This window comes from Amblyomma mixtum, chromosome 2 (assembly GCF_055824585.1).
Source record: "Amblyomma mixtum isolate Tamu chromosome 2, ASM5582458v1, whole genome shotgun sequence".
NCBI classification, from domain to species: Eukaryota; Metazoa; Arthropoda; class Arachnida; order Ixodida; family Ixodidae; genus Amblyomma; species Amblyomma mixtum.
The window spans coordinates 40,921,490-40,936,813 of record NC_143013.1 but is presented as its reverse complement, the minus strand read 5'-3'; the positions used below and the strand labels follow the sequence as shown (position 1 = coordinate 40,936,813).

Sequence of the window (15,324 nt, the reverse complement as noted above, 5' to 3'; positions counted from 1 at the left end):
ATGAAAGCACTATAAGAAGGGTAAGTTCACTAAGGCAACGATGCTTGTAACCATGGGCTTCTGACGTGCCTGGTTCTGAAGTACGACACTCCATCAGTTTGCTAGCTTATTTCGTGTTAGAGGCGGCCTAATTTGCTCATAGCAAATGTGCGTTTTACCAATTCCGTGATATAGTTTTAAACGGTCTACACAGCATGGTTCCTCGCATTTCCTTGGAGGAATTTCTATATATTCTAGGATAGCTTGACCAAACGTTTTTTGACATGCAAAACGCCTTATTTATTACTTTATTTGGACATACTGCAGGCCAGTGCTTTGCCCCAAGCAGGAGGGACATAAAAATGCAAGCATGCTCGCATCTGTCACGTTATGCCCTTACTACAACGCATCCTTCTAGTCTGGCGTAAATTTTCTTACTTCATGAAAGGCTAAGAAACCGGATCATAGCCTCGCTAACCTTTCTGGCTTTCCATTCGACAATACCGTTTCTCATTGGCTCCCAGTTGCACTGGGCGCCACCGGAGAGTGCAGTGTCAGCCATTTGTTATTTCATACGCTTTATATATGTTACCTGAAGTTTATTTCACATGTCTATTTGAGGCCATTTGTAGAGGCAGAATATGTTCATCATCCAAGCACATTTTTCTGACAGTAAATTTAAAAAAAATCCTAGCCGATGCAGAAATGTTCGCTTGACAAAGAAAACGATAGGTCAACCACAGCCTCGCCTCGAGAATCGTGTACAACGGCCGCTTCCCTGAATTGGTTGAATATGACACACCCTGCTACTATTTAGCGTAGGCTTTCATCATCTGGAGCATTTTCTTGTATAGGTGCGTCTAAGCTTTGAAGCTAAATCCGAAGTCTATATGCGTGAAGCCAGAAACGGGGACTTTGTACACTAGGACAACGTTGGGCAGGCGCTTGGCGAGGCCTTTGACGTCACGTGGAGTGGTCAGCACGTCACCGTCGCCCCAGTAAATGGCGACCGGGGCTGTCACCTTTTTCAGGTTGTACTGTGGGGGTCGTCGCTGCAAAAAAATGTAGAAACATTGTAGTAAAAGAGACAGAAATTGACACATTAAAGTCTTGTAAGACATTATTTTTACGTGGTTTTTCTTTTAATAGTCTTTTCCCGCCTTGCTTATATTCCTGCGTTGCCTCCCCAGTCAACGATATCGTATTCTTGAATATGAAGCACGCAGGTCCCCTGTGCTTGTATGCTTCTCAGTGATCTGTCCTTCCTGACAGCACAGATAGGAATTTTTCTCCTGTACCCGCATCCTACAAACTTCTGTTTATGTCTCTTCAGCGCAGAGGAATACCACAGACGAACAGACAGCACGGCTGTCATAAACAACTCTGCATTCTCCAACGGTCCCTGTGAGTTTCATATCGGTATAGAGTTATGAATGCACGATGACCAATACGAGCTCTATAATTACGACTGTAAGTTTTTGAAGGCCTAATATGGGGTTTATCTGGCATAATAACAGAGATGACTAACCGGGCCATATTAATGGGCACGAAGAACCACTGCTGGGCCCATTTATAGCTTCCTAGAACAAGTTTTGCAATGATTGTAAAACGACATGGAAAAGCGATACGGTGTACAACATGTCATAATTTTCTAAGCATCAGTGAATACTGAAATATGTGGAAAAAAGCAAGAAAAGCAATCAGCCTCATAATACACGAAAAACTTCGCGCTTCTTGAAAATCCCCTTCAATGACAGAGCGCGTCTATGATGCTTTGGTAGCCCGTCAATGGCGATATTGTTGTTTTCAAGGCGTTGATGTTCTAAAAGATCATGCTATGAAATGTACGCACCTGACCGTATATTTTCACGTTTTTCTTGCGTCCCCAGTCAAATTTTTGAAAACGACTGGTCTTCACCAACTGAAATTAATGAGAATTCGAGAGCAAGATAAGCTTAGGTCTGGAAAGGTCTTGAGGGTAGTGCTAATCGAAGGAAGGAAGGCTGAGAAGAGAACGTAGTTTATTCGAAGTATGTCAACTAAAGCAGGCAGAAATATGAGGTCGTGAAGGTCCAGTCCACACTAACGATGATGCTACCTACCTGCATAAAATGATGAATGTTCCGCACCGAAGTTCCAGCAGGGACATTGTACATGTAGACCGGTAGCCGCGTCTGTTGCAAAGCGTAGGAGCTATAAGCGACACCAAGTGACATCTCCGATATTCATAAAAAAAAATGGATCACAGGTCTGGTCGGTTATACTCTTATTTTCAACAGAAAATTCTGCCCTACTAAACAAGCCTTCTTCTGAGATCGACACTGCCGACTCCAGTCTTAGCGTTGTCTGCCGTACAAAAAACAGCATGAGTGAACACAGGGGAAACCTTCGTGACAGAGACCGTTTGGGGTCTCCACCTCTGACCCGCCTTACTGACTGCTCTTAAAATTCTGTTGCCCGGGTTAGTCGTAGGTAGGAAACCTTGTTCTTGTTAACCAAGATACCCAGTGTGGTGTGGCAGGCTTTAGAAATTTCTTACGATAGTTTTTTTTTTAGCAGTTTATGCATACCTAGATTAATAAACGGGGGTATTTTAAGCAGCACGCTGATATAGAGCAACGTTAGAAAACATTGTGATGCCGTTTTGGGTTGACTGCACTGAACTCTCTTAAGCTACAGGCCTGTATGATTTTTTACATTCAATTTAAGAAGCCTGCCGCATGACAACCGGGGTACCAACTCCTCACGACAGTTCTGCTGACAGTATTAATTTAGAACTTTGTTGTACCTAGTTGGCTGAGAGGTTTGAAAGGCTCACTTGAGTGGCAAGAAAACCGAAGTATTTACGACAGTCAGGTCAAAGGCTCGGTGCTTCGATCGGTGCTGAATACGCCTGCCTTGCAGCACAAAGAGCAACATAGCTTCCGATTGTCCGCTTCGACCGCGCGTGAGTTGTGTTTGCTACAGAATAGAAAGCCGAGTGATCTGTAGGCTGCTTTTGCAGGTTGAAGCTTCGGTCTAGTTTAAAATTCGGTACGGTCTTGTTTAAAGCGGGAAAAGTACGCGCATACAAATCTCTTATTCCTGCGCGAAAAGAAAAAAACAACATAATGCGCAATGGGTAAAAATAAAGCGGCAGATAACGGAAGTGACTCACTACGTGATATTAGAAGAAGTCCGGGTAATGAGTATACAGAGCCAAGAAAGCCAGTTCAAAAGCTTTGATGCTTACTGCAACCTTCGTGATTCCACCGCAACCAGAACTGAAGTGCTACTTAGGCTTCAAATCTCTCCAACTCCAGGCACTTTCCACAAACATGTCTCAATTGCCGATCGAAGTATAACAAAGCAAAGTGGAACCTCGGTGCTCCATTTGTTCATTCGTAACACGAAGCCTAGTGATAGAAAAACTAGACCAATTCATGTTTCCACATGTGTTGCTGCGGCATGCCCTCATTGGAGGTTACCCACCTGTCGCCGTCCCCCCCCCCCCCCCCTCCCCCTGTACAGACAACTGTGTGTTTGTGCCTATGTAGGCTTATCGCTGGTTATAGTGCGATGGTGGCTCGAGCCAACCGGGCTCACTTCAACAAAACTGCTTCCAAGAAAAAGGATTAAGTGGTGCGCTTACGTGCGAAAGGTGTATAACTGCAAAATCTGTTGATATTGCAAGAAATATTTCTCTTACTAAATGTGCAGAAGCCTTTTGGCCCCGCGTCTATCACAGTAACTAGCGTTGACCTGTGCCGACCTGAAAATGGCGAGTACGGGAAGAACTCTGGGTTTGACTATAGTCTTTTTCTCTGATTTCGGCCGTCATGGGTAACCTCTTGAAAGGCAGTTTTTCCTTGAACAATAGGGTGATTACTAGAATGGGATACCCTGTTAAATTCGGCAGGAAGGCCTCCATTAAAAAATGAGACGAAACCCAAGCAAGCACGGGCTGGAAAACTCCTCCGACAGGTGACTCTTTTCATTGTGCGCAAAAGTTTGATTTCTTGCCCCAGCATCGATCCTTTGAAAAAATATTCGGCAAAGTCCTGGAAAAATCAGAGATAGCGGAGGACATTAATGTACAGAACTAACAACAACAAGAACTAAAATTAGGCAGAGACACTCAAGACTGATTACGGGTTCGAATGCGGAAGCATTACTGTCTGTGGGAGCATCGTTTACGCCTAATGTTATACATACATTAAAGTTATTTTCTACTTGTTCATGTCTTTGCGTATTAGTTGTGCACCAGACCGCAAACTTTCGGGCCCTCTCGCTGCACGGCAATGAGGTTGACCGAGTATGCATGTCGGGGACGCAAGACATAGACGTTTGGCCTCGGTTTGCGAAATAAGTTTGCGAGCATGCACGTATGACATCACTCGGAATACTGTACGATGATCGGTTCCATCGCAGTATCGATACAAAAGTGTGGGAAGGCATGCAATTGAAGGTGCATATGTTTTCGGTTCGAAGACTTGCCCCAAGCTACCCTCCAACTTGACTAGCACATGTAAGCTATATGCAACGATAAATCTTATGACACCACTCATGACACCACAAGGTACCTCACGTACATGTATACAAGTCCTGAACGTTATATGTTCCAACGTCTAATAACTGCATCGAGGCTTTGAAGGTTTCACATGCTTCAGTTAGGTATTATGTACATTTATTGTGCACAGAAATGAGATGACGTTTTGTGGAAGTTTCTCTCTATTAGCGCTGTACTTCTCTGCTCCAATCTGACGCGTGGCATTGTTTTGAAAGATAATCAGGCGTACATTTCTTAGACATTAAGACATTTTGGTTCAGATGTTTTGATTTATTTGTCGTATTCTCCCATATCGGAAATCAGTAATTCAAATGCGGCTAAATTGAAGTATTGTATATCCCCGTAACGCCCAGCATATGAAATGCAATACAAAAAGTAAAAATGCGAACTTGGAATATTCTTAACCCCATAACGGCCAGCATATCGTACGTGGTACAGTGCGTAAAAATGAGAACCTTAAACATTCCTAAGAATGTTTAAAGTTCCCATTTTTTTAAACATTCTTAAATATGTTTAAGATCCACAATTTTACGCTCTGTATCACATTTGATATGCTGGACATTACGGGGATTTAACTAATACGATTTGAAGAAATTTCTAATTTGTCCATAATTCTTAACCTTTCGATATTGCAGAGACCACACAGTGAACGTTATTTTTACACATCACATTCTTGTAAAGATGGGCTCAAAGAGTCTTGACTCAATCAAACGGGTTTGGTTTTTAGCTTACTTTTTTTTTCAGCATTCACGCACACCATGGCCTCACCAAATGTCTCATGCAGTGCAAATTTAGACAACGTTCATCGCTAATAACTTTTGGAATACTGAAAATACCGTGAATTTCTTGTCTAACTGCGCGATGGTGTTGAGAACTGTCATGCCGGGCTATTTTTAAGGCACTTGGTAATACAGAACAGAACAATAGTTTCAAAGTTATCGAATGCGAAAAAAAAGAAGAGCACGCTTTTCAAAAAAAAAAAAAAATAGAGTATAGAGGAGAGCACTTACCAAAACTGGCTTGGAAAACCGAAGAAATAGTCTTAAAGAAAACTTCATGTGACCCAAAAGAACCGCCGGCGCCATAGCATGAAAGAGCAGAATCTTGGGAATTTATGAGAGAGTAGAAAGGAAATTCTCAGATCGTGCGTAATGTTCAACTGAAGTTACAATGTTTCCTCTAGCTCTACGCAAAACTAAAATCATTTGTGTTAGCGCTTTTTGTTTTCCATGAAACAAAAAAAAATGATGAAGAGCACAGTAGGAAGGACATTTTATCTACATATGCAAGCAAGTGTTGTGTTTTGGTGGAGCAAAGCAAGTGAGCAGGAAATCACACTGCGTTTCATTTCAGAAGCCACAGGACACTTCGAAGTGCAGCTTAAACCTTCACTGCCTTTGTGAGCAATTGTGTGAGACTCTCCAGGACACTAGATTACGTAAGGAGTTCTTGGACAATTTCTCGACGCATTACTTCAGCTAAGAGAAAAGGCGGAGAGTGCTGTCAGTGTGCATAACTGGCCGAGTTGGCATTACATGGCGACGGGCTAACTGCAAAAGAAGCCAACATAAAGGCACAAGAGATAAGCTCTCATACTTTGAGATCATGTGTTTGTGCTCTTTTTACTTTCTACTCACTTCTCGGACATATCGCTTGCTGCTATTAAAATACGCAACTTACAGGGGTTTTTACCACGGCTGCGACCACACGCTCAGAGTTTAGTCTACCGCGCTTCCTGCGACCACATCTGTTAATTGAAGATGAATGATCAAGGTCCCCGCAGTGGCGAGAAATATCGAGCCGGAAGGACAGCGTTTTTATTTTATTCCAGTCTGGTGTTTTTCTTGATTATTCATAGTTTACAAGGTAACTGCATATTGGCAATGTGAGCACTGATTAAGAACTCCGCGTTGAAGGCATTTTTCAGCCATATTGTAGCCGATGATTTGATGTTGAACACCTCTGATGCCAACACACACCGTTTAAGTTGCGAGAAGAAACAGTCGTGCTGGTCGCCTTTCCTCGCCAGCTCCGGCACATAACATTTGAAGACAATTAATTAAACCATATGATAACCTTTTATAGTCAACTTGCATGACGCTACACAAAACGCTGAATGATTGGCACTCTGACAAGATACTTCATCTCTCTCTCTCTCTGAACACTCTGAGGGTGAGCGCCTGTTTCATGGTAAGAATAAAAAAAATTATTCATAAAGAGCGAGAGAAGACAAAGATCTTCTTCTTTCCTTACCTTTTTATTGTACTGTGGTTTTTCAGCCAACAATCCAAACATGATGGCGCATCCTTGAGACCAGCCTACATATTGGAGCTTGCGTTGTCCCGTCTTGAGCAAGACGTAATCAATTTGCGCCGGTAAGTCGTACGTAATCATCTCGTCGAGGCTGCGAAAGAGGGCGCACGTCATGCAGGATATCGTCATTTCGCCACTGATATCCGATAGTGTTTTGGAACAGGGGGAGTCACGTGATGATCTCTTAACCTCATCATTCAATGGCCACTTCACAATCATTTCTGCTGTTTATCTTTCATCGCTGTTTTTTTTTTGCTGTTTTTTTACCATTGCCTATTAGTCAAGATTGCATGCCCACTTTCGCAGCTCTCTCTTATGGCCTACTTTCATTGTTTCAATGGACACCATCGTTTTAATTGGTACCACATGCGGTGCTATGCCTGATCACGCATTATCAGCTGCCTAGTGCTGAAGTTTTATGGATCCTTAGTCCGTCGGTTTTCGAAACATTCTTTTCCGTAAGTGTTACTGAAATCGATATTTATTTTGCCAATGCCTATCTGCTGTGATACGAATAGGCCGAAGTGCCAATATGCAATGGACTATTTGCGGAAGAGAATTTGCGAGGAGTTTCACACAAACTTACCTGAAATTCCAAAACTTTCTGTGGCGTCTGTTTAAGTAGAGATGCTTTGAGTATTTGGTGCCTCTGACGTTCCCCAACCAGACGTCGAAACCGTGATCTGCTAGGATAAAACCTTGAGACAAATCGCGATACAAAATTGCTAAGAACACTTGTAACATTCGGCTATAGGCAAGTCATGACAATAATCCCGCGGAAAAGGCTGTCCTGGAGCAAATTAGTTTAGGAAATTAATGGCTATCATGATCGCTGAACATCTGCGCTGCAACTAATATTATCTCGACCATAAATGAAGAAATTTCACCAGCCTGTTGTAGAAACAACAGAATGCCTTGAACAGCTTATATTAGAATGCGGTGGTATCTATCTGGATGTCAATGGAGGCACAGTCACTTTTCCTTAGACTGTAGGGTTTAGAGATAACACTAGTCATCCATTAAAGTCTCTTTCCTTCCTTCCTTCCTAGTCATGTAAATAAATCTGCGGTCGAAGTTAGTTGAAAGTGGCTGGAAGATTGGTGGCTCAGAAGCAGAGAGGTGACCTAAGGTTACAAGTGCACGATTAGGAATTGTACTGAAAGGAAATTGTGAATTTATAGACCGGTTTATTACATCGATAACATCGCTAAAGGAATATAGACAAGAAAAGCCTAGCATGGTGGCAACTGTCACCACCCCCTTTCATAAGGTAGGCTCCTACTTTCAATACATGCGTCGCAGCAGACATCGGAGGCTTCACTCGGCGTTAGCGCAGAGACACACACCGGAATTTTCGCCTGATGGCACTCATACCGCTTATGCAGTGAAAAATCGTCTTGCACCAACTGAAGGCTTTACCAAGTTTTAGTAAAATTTTCCATTGACTTCTTGCACCGCTATTTCAGGAATACGAGATAGCTCTGAATCATGGCCAAAGGGCTGCTGGAAAGTGATATTAAAACAGAGGTCATAGAGGTCACTGATTTGTTGATCGGATGTAATTAATCCGGAGCCCTTCTTTCACTCTCTCTCATACCCCACCTATTACAGAGGGTGAGACAGGTGCTGAGCCTTTCCCTTCCTGATAAACAATTTGATTATTAATATTCTATAACAAAAGCTGCTAGCGGTTCCAACCGCGAGATCACGGTCGCGTTAATGCTCGCATCACGTTCAGATGCGACACATCTGACGTGACCTGAAGCGCACCGGCCTTTGAAGGTGCGACATGTGCCGGCTCGCATCAGAACGTACTCCCGAGTTCGCCCCTGCTAGATCCTTCCCATCCAAACTACCATGGCTACCGTCTCACAATAGTGACGGCGGTGTCTGGGAGAGGAACTCGTGCTCGAGCCTTTTCTGCATTTTAGGCGGTGTTGAAGCAGCGCGGAATAGAAACTGGGATGGCGTGCGTGCGGCAGCTGGTAAGGGAGTGCGCCTCGCGATAAGCAGAGCGTATAGAAAGAATGGTGACAAATACGGAAGCCAGATGCGGTTAGTGTTGGACAGTGGGGATGAGTCGCCATCCAGAAGGTACAGCGTGAAAGGGTACACATCATTACTCAGGAATATACCGGCCGCGTAGCGTTCCCACTTTCAGATGAGATGAGAACGTCGACCATAACAGACCCAGCTGGTGCACAGGTGTGACGCCTCTGACGTCCAAATCTTCCGCTGAATTTCCCGCTACATTGCCGTGCTAATCTTAGAGCGAGAACAGTTTCACAGAGCACGCCCAACCCCCTCTCTTCAGCCGAGCTTCAGTGTAAGCCGCCGACAGAGCTTGCGCGACGCACAGCCATAGCCCGGTGGTTTGTCTCTACATTGGTTGCTCACAAAACTGGGAATGGGAAGTATTTTGACTAAATGTGTTCGAATTTTAATAGAGCCTGCTATGCCTCTGTTCTCATCGAACTGGACTAAGCATTTCAACACCAGTTACGCACGGGACTCCTGCCCCTTTCTCGCGTTACTTTTACTAACCCTGCATTTCAAATTATTTGTCGCTGTGGGAAGCCGTGGTGTTAAGGCAATATAGGAACGTTATTTGTCAATATATTTTCACCAGCACGTTCGGATGCCATGCAATTATTGTGTGGCTGAAGTTGTTATAGAATGTTCAGGCTAGAGGAAGGTACGAAATCGCTTACTCGAACCAAGTACCTACAGCCAATGTGGGCTTAATTTCGCGGCTATAAATTTATGGTTGTTATCAGCTATTCACCACATAAAACCAAGCAAAAATTATTGATGGGAAATGCGCTATTGCGGCGTTATCACGGGAGAAACAACGAAGAATGATAAGGTGACGCCAAACTTTCTGCGAACTTACCTGGACTCTGATGAGGCAAGTTCACCACGTAGTCGGCGCTGCTGCCTTCCAGCCCACTCACAAGAATACCACAGGCTTTAGACTTTGGCCATCCGCTTGCTGTTCCGCCCGTCCGCCTGGTATTCTTTGCATCGTAATGACGTATGAGTCCTCGGTTGTCACGAAGTGTCTTTCCACAGGGTAGCCATTGCTGGTTATTAGCTGAGCCTGCAATACATGCCTCGGTGTCATGTACTTGCATTCGTGAAAGCTGTGCCCACCGTCTGTTTCACCATTTAGCCCCACGCGTAATAAGTGTTTTGGTTTTGGTTGAAGTGCCTTGTGGGAGTCGAGGACGTCTTTCAATGAAAGTACCGCGGTCTTAGAGAGTGCTTATTAGTTTTGTCTCTGAATGTAGTTACTTTTAGCACACATAGTACTGTGACTTTGATCGGTTGTTTATGTATTTAAGCAATAAATTAGTTATAATAAAGCGACAACTCATAAAGAAAGAACGAAACATTAACCTCCATGCTTGTAAGAGAAGATGCTCGGCGGCTAGTTCTGACCGAACGTTCTCCTAATGATGGAATAAAATAACGCCTCGAAGAACATCGCGGATCGTGTGTTTGTAGTATAACAGGCACTCAATCTCAGGTCGAGCGACCATGTTGGTATTATGCTATCTCGGAATGGATCAGATGAGCAAAAAAACTGCCGGGAATTTATCATTGCTGAGGACGAAATATTGTGAGAACGCGCAGTTTTTTGCAGATGGACACCACCGCCACGTACCTGAATGCGCTATTGAGGCATCCACCGATCCAGGAAGCCAGCTATGCGCGTCTTCAACTTTTACATTATCAATTACAATTTACGTAATGTGCGCCGGCGGCTTGTGTTGCCAACGCCAACGCCTATTGCTCCAGTGCCGTGCTTCTGCCACAAAGTTGTCCACGCACATCTCTGTCAATACCAACATATAGCTCAAAGCGCGAGTGTCAGTTTCATAGCAGTGTTAGTGCATGAAGAAGACGATGTACAATGCACAGCGCGAGAGTGTGTTGCCGTTCAATACGAGGCGTGTTTCACAGCGGTTTCTTCAATTTTTACTGAGCGACCCTCTTTGAGGGCTGCGTACTCTCGACCACTTAACGCGACCTCTTGCCAAGCTCTTTCCGGCGAATAAAATGCTTTACAATCAATACTGGGCTTTATGCAGGAAGTTTGTGCTTTTGTGGGATTTTTGACAGTTCGATTTTCTAACGAGTACTTATTTTAAGTTTCCCGTAAGAGACTGTACAGGGATTTGATAACGATGCTCTTTCCGCCGCCATTGTATCGTTCTGTGTACTTTGGCTTCAAGGGTCATGATGTGTTAATGCGAGTGTGCAAAATGCTGATCCCTCCTTGCACATCGAAACACTACCTGTTAACACGTGGCTCCATAGGAAAAACACTCTCGTGCCTCCTGTTAACTACCATCTGCGCGGTAAACGGGAAACCATTGAACACTATTTTATTACCTGCAAGGATGCGATTTTATTTTGGGATGTGCTGTAGAGGACACTGAAGAAAGACTTTGCTTTAAATTCCTTCAGTTTTCGTTACCTGGCTACTCAACCTGATTACGAACCATGTGACATGTTTTTCCTCATTGGACTTCATAGCCTGTGGAAAACGCGCATGCTGGACCGCAACGCGGAGCCTCTTGATTCAGCCAGATGCCATTTCAGTCGAATGATGCTCCAACTAAGGGGCATTTATGATGAAAGGGACTTTCTACCCGACTGGTTTCCGCTCTTGATGCGGTGTCTATCTTTGCCACTCTTTTAGCTGTGTTGTTTTCTGTCAAGCTAGTGCAGTTCAGTCAATAGCTTCGTGCTTTGTAAATAATCTCTATATATTCATTTTCTGTACATACAAAACTTCGTGTAGTAAACCCCATGCTGGAAAAAGAAAAATGCGGCGATAGCCTAGTGCTCTCGCGCAGTGGCCTACGAAGGGGTTCTGTTCGGATCCTCCCTGCGAGTTCGAATACTAGTCGTGGATATTTTATTTCTCTTTATTACATTCTTTGGCAAAAACCCACAAATAACCCAAGAATACAAATATACCAAGCCTTTGCTCGCAGTTAACCCATCGAGATAGTGCTTTCGCACCAAAAGGCAAGGTATCAAGGGTCCTAAGAATGAACAAATGGGGTCATTCTAAACAGAAGCTTTGCGTAAATGTATAAGTCGTAAGCTGTTCACCAGGTTAGTCCGAAAGACGCGGGTTCGATCACGGCCGCGGCGGACGAATTTCGATGGAGGCGAAATTCTAGAGGCCCGTGTACTGTGTGATGTCAGTGCACGTTAAAGAACCCCAGGGGGTCGAAATTTCCGGAGACCTTCACTACGGCGTCCCTCATAGTTTGAGTCGCTTTGGGACGTTAAACCCGATAAACCTAACCAAACCATAAAACAGAACGCATCATGCAATACGAAGAGTTTCCACAGTGTAGCACCTACCGTTCTTTTGCTGGCTTCACCATGTCCGCGCAGGGAACTCGCCGTCGGTTCAATGATCGTTAGATAGAACGATAGTAGGCATATAAGCACTCCTTTCTCCATATTTACAGCACTCCGCATATTCCTAATGAAGTGTCTCTTTATTTTACGTGAACACCTCAGATCTCCAGCTAGAGGTTCAACTTCAGAACCAGACACTTATAACTGCACGCAATATAAGTTTAAACGAAACGCTTTCTAACTGAAAAAAAAAAAAAAAACAACGGAGCCCTACACGTTGGCTATCTGCTCCTTGCCCTCCGAATGCACTCAGTCTTCTGTGAAGATGTTCGCTTCTGGAAAGCAGCGGAGACTGGACTGCGCCTCACAATGGTCGAATAAAGAAAGACATCGAAATGCATTGTATTCTAGTGTAAATAGCGAAGTTCAGATAACAGTCGCCAGGGTGGTGACGCTGAGGAGGGGCAATGAACAAATGTTTTGCATCCACCTAGCGCGTGTTCGCTGGCGTATTGTCCCTTTGTTTGCTTTCTTTAAGCGGTCGGTTTCCATCTGCGAAACTGGTGTAACACGGTTCCAAGGCTTAGCTCTAAATCTCGGTCCTCCCCGGTGAAGGTGCAGACGTAAGTGTTGGTTTTCTTATGGCTTCGGTTTCTTTTTTTCTTTTTTTTTAGTTCAGCGCCACTTCGGATGGTCTGATAGGGCAGCTAGAAATCCCTGCCCGATGGTAGTTAGGGCGAATGGAGGGGGGGGGGGGGGGGGGGGGGGAGGTGACAATTTTATTGCCCCATACCTTAAAAAATTCTTGTAAGGATCATTTCAAGTTCACAGACTGATGACACGCACCCACCTCCTTGTGGCAGCAACCCAAATATTAAAATGACGACATCGAAGGAACGCATAGTGCACTCGAAGTACCTAGTTGACCTCGCTGGGCAACGTGGTAAAAATAATACGTTCACGTACTTCCATCGAAAGAGCCAAGAATAAAGAGAGATATCTACTTTGTGCATACGTCCAGTTTTTTATTCCAACTTATTAGTACAGCCTATCGCCGCAATGTGTCATTATAGTAGGCTAGTAGTTTACTCAGCTTTCGAACGCAAACATGGTGCGTTCTTTAAATAACTGTATGAGTTTCAGAACTTAGGCTTAGGTCTTATTAAACAATATGGTGTTTCCACGAACTGAAAATACCACGAAATGTTCCTAAACGAATTAATGAAAAAATGAATTTCAGAACAAAGGCGAAGGAAGGAGGTGAAGGATTGACAATGATCAGCAGTTTCTGTGCTAAATATCTTTATGCTCCTATATGCTTTTTTTTTTCTCTGCTTTCTAATCAGTGATGTTTAAGCGATAAAATAATTACGTTGTTAATCTCCAATTGATCACAACCACAACCAAACAAATTCGTTTATTCTTCTTGGTGGTGGCTGTTGGTTTCCTTCGAATGAATTTCATAACGAGCCCCTCATTTCTCGACCCTTGTTGCTCAATTTCTTTTTGCTTCCGGGGCATATGTCAAGAGGCATAGCGTCCCCTCTCACGCAAGATGCCAGGAGCTGGTGATGGTGGGATCCTTCCTTGGCTACAAGGAGTGATTCAACGCTCTCATTATATGTATGTTTATAAAGAAAATTGATTTATTTGGAATTAAGTGTTTATTAGAACTGACGCTTCTGTAACGTCAAAAAACGTATGTTTCAGTGGAACCGAACGCCTGGCGATTCGAACATAGGGGACCATTCAGCCGCTGGCTCCAGCCGACCTTTTTTGGCCAGCAAAACTCGACCACATAGCTGGCTTGTCACTACAGGAGCCAGCGGCTATCCGTCGGCTGCGATTGTAACCAACCACGTGCCTGCCTTGAGGACAAAGCTATCGCTGTGCCGCTGGTTAGCTTCACGCCTAGCCATTGTCGTGGATGACCATCTGCCGACGGCACACGTAGTTGATCGCTTGCCACCCTCTCACTACCCTGCGTGCGCTATGCATGTTTGCTTATGCGCGCTATGCACTTTGCTTGCGTTGTATTATGCACATTTCTCGTACAACTTCTCGTACAACAAAGGACCGGTTTATTTTGGCTTCTGGGAGGAAACGGCTGCCGAATGGCCCCGGTAAAGTGTCTCTCACTTGCCTGCAGTTATTCCGCGCCTTCAATCCTGAATGGCCGCATGCGTTTACGCAAGCCACACAATGCTTAAGCTTGCCGCTCCGATCAGGGTTCTTTCGGCTAGATTTCCGCGTGATTAAAATAATCTTGGCTTTAACTACGCGTAATTAGAAAGCGGTTTCATTTTCCTGCAAGCCTGAATCACCGATATTGAACATTATTTTTATCATGTTGTACCGCTATGAAAGGCACTTACTGTTACTTAGATATCGCACAAATAAAGAACAAGTCACCACAATGCGAAAGCACAAGAAAAATGCAGAAAAAAAAACAAGAAAAAATACTCACTTCCCAGAATAGAATGTGGTCGTCATTCTGTAGCATTGGCCACTCTCTCCCATACAACCATATAAAGCGTCTCGATTGCAAGTTGGAGCGTGAGCTTGAGAAGTTTACTGAAATAGCTGGGCTGCAGCTGGCGGAAAGTGCTAATTTATTTATTATTTATTTATAAATACTGCTGTCTCTGAGGAGAGACATAGCAGGAGTGGGTGAATACATGAGTAAAAACAAATAACATGGGTAGTATAGAAATAGATAACACAGAAATATTAAAAACAGATCAACGGGTCAAATTGTCAGGCAACTGAACAACAAAATCTTCAATTGGCAATGAACGAAGTGAGCCGTCCAATCCATCCCAAATTTCAACGGTTAGAGGGAAAAAAGAAAATTTAAAACAATCTATATGTGGTTTGAAGGGAACAATGTTTAATGGGTGGTTCCGTCGGGTTGCACGTGCGCTTGATGACACAAATGTGAAGGATGCCTGAATGCCAGATGATGTGTGAACGATCTTGTGCAGCATAATGATGCGTTCACGTGTGCGCCTATGTTCTAATGTTTGTAAAGATAAACTGTGCATATGGGAAGAAGGTGAAAACTTGCGATCATACCGGCTGAAGATGAATCTTATTGC

The 15,324-nt window shown here is 43.9% G+C and overlaps 1 pseudogene across 1 annotated transcript; it reads right to left on the bottom strand.

The window, feature by feature from the left end:
• Positions 1 to 442: 442 nt before the first annotated feature.
• On the bottom strand, positions 443 to 12,328 carry LOC149359101 (gastric triacylglycerol lipase-like; annotated as a pseudogene). The gene is made up of 8 exons (XR_016288191.1): positions 12,227 to 12,328; positions 9,735 to 9,941; positions 7,428 to 7,539; positions 6,782 to 6,932; positions 5,539 to 5,631; positions 2,082 to 2,153; positions 1,832 to 1,900; positions 443 to 1,031 (listed from the first exon to the last, which is right to left on the bottom strand). The product of XR_016288191.1 is annotated as a gastric triacylglycerol lipase-like (transcript).
• Positions 12,329 to 15,324: the final 2,996 nt, after the last annotated feature.